This window comes from Ictidomys tridecemlineatus, unplaced genomic scaffold (assembly GCF_052094955.1).
Source record: "Ictidomys tridecemlineatus isolate mIctTri1 unplaced genomic scaffold, mIctTri1.hap1 Scaffold_348, whole genome shotgun sequence".
Classification (NCBI taxonomy): Eukaryota; Metazoa; Chordata; class Mammalia; order Rodentia; family Sciuridae; genus Ictidomys; species Ictidomys tridecemlineatus.
Window position 1 is genome coordinate 228,180 of NW_027522412.1, and position 7,531 is coordinate 235,710.

Genomic DNA, 7,531 nt, shown 5'->3' on the forward strand with positions numbered 1-7,531 from the left:
ATTGATGGTCAGCTGGTCAGCTGGGTCAGGGAGCATCATCAAGCTCTCTGGTCGGTTGCATATTATGATTGAAGGAACGTGAGGTGAGGCTCCTATGATGACCATTTGGCTTTTGGCTTGAGCAAAGGTGGAAAGTAGTCATTAACCAAAATGGAAAGTTGAGAAAGAAGCAGATTTTTTACTGCAGGTAGGGGAAAACTAAGAGTTCCACTTTGCATACACATTGTGTGAGCTGCTCATGACACATCCAAAAGCAGATGTGGGAAAGGCAGTTGGAGACCTGAGCCAGGGATCCAGAGGAGTCAAGACTGAAGATTTAAATACTCCATTTTCTCCCCTCCCCCATCCCGGGCTCCCGGCATCGTGGGGGCCCAAGGAGGGCGACCCAGGCTAACGACTGGCATCTCCCAGGCGACCGGCTCCGCATCAAGATGGCGGAAGATAAAGACAAGGAAGAGTTAGCACTAGCAGAATTTCACAAAAAAATCAAAGAAGCATTTGAAGTGTTTGACCATGAGTCGAATAATACAGTGGATGTGAGAGAAATTGGGACAATTATCAGGTCATTAGGATGCTGCCCTAGTGAAGGAGAGCTACATGATCTGCTTGCAGAGGTAGAAGAAGAAGAACCCACTGGATATAATCGATATGAAAAATTTCTTCCAGTGATGACCAAAGTACTTCTGGAAAGAAGGTATAGACCAATTCCAGAAGATGTCCTTCTTCGAGCTTTTGAGGTTTTAGATTCTGCTAAACGTGGGTTTCTTACTAAGGAAGAACTCATCAAATATATGACTGAAGAAGGTGAGCCTTTCTCCCAAGAAGAAATGGAAGAAATGTTGTCTGCTGCAATCGATCCAGATTCAAATTCAGTTAATTACAAGGAGTATATAACAATGATGGTGATAGATGAAAATTAAATGTTTTAAACCCTTAATTTCTAATTGAAAAGATAGTTTGAAAATGGCTTGTCCTTGTTAATTTTGCATTTTATTTTGTAATTCTTTTATCTGATATCAATGCTTGTGACATGATTATTTCAACATATTTTGTTTTCTAAAGATGATCATAACAAAAACTCTTTTTTAGTACTGGGAATAGAATCCACTGAGCTTCATTCCTAACTCTTTTTACATTTTTCATTTTGAGACAGGGACTCACCAACAGGCTGGCCAAAACTTGCAATTGTCTTGCCTCAGACTTTGGAGTAGCTGGGATCATAGGTGTGCCCTGGTCACCTGGATGATCATAATAATTTTAAATTAAACATAAATGTATTTAAAATGTCCAAACTTACGGAATGACATACTGCTAATTACTTAAAAACTAATCTTAAAACAGTTTAACATTAAAATATATTATTGTTTATTTTCTACAATAAACATGTTACCTTTTAATTAACTAAACTGAGAAAATTAATAATAACTATAATGAGCCAAAGTTTGGCATATAAAGGTCTTGAAAGAGGGCAGAATGACCACAAATTGAAAATGAGTATCAGTGTAATGAAGGCTTCTTTTTAAAGAACAATAAACACTTCAGTAATCTGAAAAAAAAAATAAATAAATAAATATTCCATTTTCTCCTCGGCCCAGTGGTTTCCGAACCTGACACTTCCTCCTACAGTGGCCTCCTCATTGCCACCAGACCTCTGTGACTTTACTACATCAGTATAACTTCACTCTCCTATTATGGATAACATTTGTCATTTATTAAATGATAGTTCTTACTATCATATGAATTCTCTCATTAACACAGTGTTTTTGAGTTTTCGGACTTTTTTTTTTTTCTTCTGCAGCACTGGGGACTGAATCCGGGGCCTTGTGCAGGCTGGACAAGCGCTCCACTTCTGAACTACAACCCCATCCTCAACACACAGTTCACTGAATGCCTACTATGTGCTGGGTAGTGATGATGAGCAGAGAAATAGCCAGTCTGTGCCTCCTGCGTATCGCATTCTCGTAGAAGCCTGATAATAAACAAACGGTTAGATAGTGTTTCAAGTGCCCTGGAAAACAGGAGCACAAGATGAATGAGTTAAGTACCAGTGTGGTGGAGGATGGAATTACTAGAAGTAAGGAGACTTTTATAGCAAGGCAACATTTGAGCAGAAACCTTAATGAAACTGAGGGAGCAAATCACATATGTACCATGGGAGGAAGACTGTGCTGTGGCAGGTGATGGCAGAGCGAGTGCAAAGGCCCAGAGGCATGACCCAAAACCAATCAGCAGGCTGGAGCTGCTGGACTAAGATGGGAGTGGGGGAAGAATGGTAGAGATGAGGTCAGAGAGGTGGGGGGAAGGGCAGGTCACACAGCAGAGTGGTTTTTCCACCAACATCTTTGTGTAACTCGAGAAGGAGGGAGAAAAACAAACCTATTTCTCGGTGCAGAAATTATTGCAAAGAAAGCAATGCTCCATCAGGAACTTCCTGTGCAGTTCCCAAAATGAAACACCTTCAAAGTGGAGGATTTGCGACCAAAATAAGAAAGGGGAACCGTTTTGTAATGCGGAGCACAGAATACAGGGTTCTCTCCTGGTGCAGCAGGTTTTCTACACAGTTAATTACAGCCACATGTGGAGCACCGCAGGATGGCATTTTTAGCAAGTGCCATCAAAGACCTGGACAAACGATTCCCATCTCTCATGCTCAGAGCAAAACCGATTAGCCCAGGAGGATAGCAACAAAAACACTGCTCTGAGAAACACTGTTTTCCAAATTTCCTCTCCAAAACCCAAGCCAGAGGCCTTTCATTAGCTTGATTTTTGTAAATAACAGAAAAAAAGTGGGTTTAAATAGAAAGAAGAATTTGGTTTTTTTCAAGGAAGACATAGTTTAGGTAAAAATATTTTAGGTAATATAAAAATATTTAGATAATTTATAAAGAACTGAAATGTATTTCTTACAGTTCTAGAGGCTGGGAAGCCGAAGACCAAGGCGCTGACACTGGTGTTAGGTGAGGGTTTCTCTCTGCTTCCAAAATGGCGCCTTGTCTCTCAAGCCTGTTCAATTGCCAGGGTGGTTCCCTCCTGATATACCCACTGTACTGTGGGACATGAAACAAAAACACCCGTGTGGGGTCTGGGCCTTTCCTTCATTGATCACAGTGGGGCCTCAATGGAGCTGCTCCAGTGACCAGCAAACCTGTGGACAGGACTTCATAGTTGCTGTCCATGAGGTTATCTTCTTTAATGCTGACATTTCTGAAATTGGTCCCATTTTCTGGTTTATAGAAGGGTGTGTCCACAGGACAGGGCTGGGTCTTAGTTCCCCAGTATCTAGCCTCCCTTTCTAGCTGGGGATATTCTCCATGAATTGTGTCTACAGAAGCCAAAAGGAGCCAGAAAGTCCTACCCTGGGGCTAAGAGATAGGCTCAGCCAGCCTGGTGTTCTTGCCCAGGGTCTTAACTCTTGAGGGAATGGCCTAAGGCTTGGTGGTTATGACATCGAGTCCTAGAATTGTCACACCCGCAGAGATGGAGACTCAGCGCTGGGAGTCAGGAGTTTATCTATACCAGGGGACTCTGGGCATAGACTACGCTATCTAACCTCCCAACCACTTGCTGAGTCTGGTTTTCTAGTCTTCTCATCTGTTCTTCAGCTACCCAGTAAGTTCCAAATAAACTCCATTTCCACTTATATTAACCAGATACAGTTTCTGTTGTCTATAACCCAAACTCTGGCTTAATTTTTAAGCAATTTGCAGGCCCCCATTAAAAAACAAAATTTCCCTTGGACTCCAAGAGTTGACTTATATTAGTTTTGTTCACATATGTACATCATAAAACCAACAATAAACTCTTCAGAGGCTTGCAGCTTTAAGCCACTATAAAACACAAACACATTTGCAAGCTAAATACAAGTAACACTACCAAATCTGCACTGTTGAAATGAACATTAACTCAATATGACAGATGATGCTGGTCTGTGAAACTAAATAGCTATTCATTATGTGGATGTGAAACTCACTGACCTGGGCTCCTGTGGCTGTATTTTTTTTTTCTTTTTTATTGCCCTGGGCCACTTGGTAACTGAGCTCTGCACCTCTCCTCTCTGTTTTGTTCATGTACTTCCTGTGTATACTTTGTCTTCAGGGAATTTGCTCTTTGCTGGGTACATCATTCATAAATGAAGACTACCGTGTTCTTCTGTCATTTAGTTGGGACAATTAAAATTGTTTTACTTGATTCCAAGGCCAATGTAAATGCCAGGCCTGAAATCAGCTAGAAAAGTTGTCCACATGACCCAATATTTGCTTATATCAATGCTTTAATGATAAATATTGAAAAAATACTAAATTAAAAAAAAATCTCATAGACGGGGCTGGGGTTGTGGCTCAGTGGTAGAGCACTCATCTAGCACGTGCAAGGCCCTGGGTCTGATCCTCAGCACCACATAAAAATAAATAAATAAAATAAAGGTATTGTGTCCAACTACTTCTAAAAAAAATAAATAAATGTTTAAAAAAGATCTCATAGGCAACTCAGAAGTTCCAATGACTATATTTGTAAGCTCCACTTTCAGAAATCATGTAGTTAGGTGCATAAGCTTTGGAGTTTAAAGTAAAATCCATGGTTTGGGATCTCAACTCTACCCCTTACTAGTCTTAACAATCTTGAGCCAGTTATTTTCTCTCTGAAAGTTCATTTTCTTACCTGTAAAATGAAAACAGGATTTATCTTTTAGGAAAGTTGTATTAAACAAGGATCTATGTAATTGTTCAATAATTGGTACTAATTATTGTTACTGATGTCCTAGTTGACATTCAGATTGTTTAACACCTCTTTCCAAGTCCATACAGCCAGATGGTCACAGAGATGGAACAGGGACCAAGTCCTCTGAACCCTCTGAACACCGTATGTGATGGTTTGAATGTGTGCCCCAAAAGTTTGTATGCTAAAAACATAATCTCCAAAATCGTATGTTAATGGTATTTGGAGGGAGGCTTTGGAAGGTATTTAGGAGGAGGTGAGGTCCTGAGGATAGGGCCCCCATGATGGTATTAGTGGCTTTATAAGAAGAGGAAAGAACTAGCCCACGTCTTCTGTCTCACCGTGTGATGCCTTTGGTCAGGTTATGATGCAGCAAGAAGACCACATCAGATGCTAGGCAGATGCTGGCACCATCCTCTTGGACTCTCCAGCCTCCAGAACCTCTATTAACCATAAACCTCTATTCTTTATAGATAACCCAATATCAGGTATTCAGTTATAGCAACAGAAAACAGACAAAGACACCATATGTGCTGAACAGTATAATTTTAGCCTTAAGGGCAGCTGCCTTCCTTGTAAGGCTGTGCTAAAAGGGAGTTGCTATATCTGAGGGATTTAACCTCTGTAGGAAATAACTCCATCCTTAGGTTAATTCCATGAGTGATCCACCGAAAAAACTGATAACTTGAATCCCTTATGTGAATTCTTCTGCTCACCCCCTGTTACTTATAGCTGTGATTCTCAAATGAGCTCCCCTGAACTGCAGGTTATTTGTTGAAAACATAAATACAAATTCTCCAGCCCCATCCCAGATATACTAAATCAATGGTGGTGCTCCCACCATTGAAATACCATCTGCCCTGAGGTCCTTATCAGGATATGCCCTTGACCTCCAGAACTATGAGCTAAATAAACTTCTTTTGTTTATAAAGTATTCAGCCTTGAGGTGTTTCATTATAGTAACTGAAAATGGACTAATACACTCCTTATGATGAATTGAGATACCCACAATGATCTTGAGGGGGAAGACGTGCTAAAGATGGTGGAGCAAAATGATAGCAGGAGCCTGGGACATTCATAACATCTGAGGCCACTGTATCAACTCTACACCTTCATCCCTAGACTCTGGATTATATGAGGCTCAAATAAATCCCTTTTGTATTAGAGCCATTATTTTTCCCCCAAGGGATTAACAACGCAGCCTCTCAAAGGTAAGACTGTCTCTTATTCATCACTGAATTTACAGTGCCTGGCACAGAGTCTGACCCATAGCATATGCTTACATTTGTGGAAGAAATAAAATAAAGGATCCTTCCTTATTCTTTCTGCTTCAGGAGGAATCAGAGCGCATATGCTGGGCCTAAAATTGCTTTCCTGGGAAATCTGGAAAATCATGAGAGGCTAAAAAAAAGGATAGATCTTTTTTACACTTTATTTTAAATTTAAATGTCACAGTTGTAAGTTAGGCCAGGATAATATTAACTTAGCGTTGGATTAAAAAATAGAAGCTAAACGAAGATGTGTGTTACACCTGCTGAAAATCCCTCAATAGTTGCTCACAGCTCTTAAAATAAAGTCCCAACACCCTAGTGTTTTCTGGCTTCCCAATGCTTTTGCTTTTTTTTTTCTGTTTTTCTATGGGCATAATTGTAGATTCACAGGTAGTTGTAATAAGTGATATAGAGAGGCCCCATGTATGTTTTCCCCAATGGTAACATCATCTAATACTACAATATCACCACCAGGACATGGAGATTTATGCAATCTACCAGTTGTACTACATTTTCCCAGTTTTAATTGGATGCATTGATGCATACATGTTTATGCTTGCATGGGGGTACAAGTATGTTTATGCTGCTATAACAAAATATTTCAGATTAAATAATTTATAAAGAACAGAAATTTACCTCTTACAGTTCCAGAGACTGGGAAATCCAAGAACAAGGTGCTGGCTTGGTGAGAACTGCTCTCTGCTCCCAAGATGGTGCCTTGTTGCTATGTCTTTGGTTGGCAGAAGGCAGAAGAGCAAGAAGATTGAACTTGCTCTCTCAGGCTCATCTATGAAGGGCAGCTAATCCCATTCTTGAGGTTTCTGAATCACCTCCAAAAAGACCTATCTCTTTGTACTATTACCTTGGGGGTTAAGTTCCAATGACAACTCATATTCAGACCAAAGCAGTGCACACGTGTGTGTGTTTAGTGCTATACCTTTTTATCATGTGTGTAGGTCCACATACCCATCTCTACACTCAGAACATAGAACATTTCCATCAATACAAGGATCCCTTACTTTTCTGTAACCACATTCTCTTCCTTCCCATTGTAACCCTTCTCCCTATCACTATCAGATTGGTATTTATCACTTCTGGTAAATACCCTCTGTTCTCCATTTGTAAAACTTTGCTATCTCAAAATGTTACAGAAATAGAGTCATATGGTATGGGAATAATTTGGGGGAATTGGGTTCCTTCTCTCAGCATAATATCTTGAAGATTCATCCAAGTTATTGTGTATTGTTGTGTATTTGTTCCTTTTATTGCTGAGCAACACATATGGGTGGACCACAGGTGGCTTCACTATTCACCAGTTGATAGACATCTGGAATATTTATAGTTTGGGGCTTTTGCAAACAAAGTTAAACATCTGTGAACAATGAACATTTGTGTACAAATTTTTATGCAAGAACATATCACCAGGGTCTGGAGTTGTAGCTCAGTGGTAGAGCGCTTGCCTAGCATGTGTGAGACACTGGGTTTGATCCTTAGCATACAAAAATAAATAAATAAATAAAATAAAGGCATCACATCCATCTACAACT

At 40.1% G+C, this 7,531-nt stretch overlaps 1 pseudogene; it reads left to right on the top strand.

Annotated features, from left to right (window-relative positions):
• Positions 1-371: 371 nt before the first annotated feature.
• LOC144373280 (dynein regulatory complex protein 8 pseudogene) lies at positions 372-937 on the top strand (annotated as a pseudogene).
• The last annotated feature ends 6,594 nt before the right edge of the window (positions 938-7,531 follow it).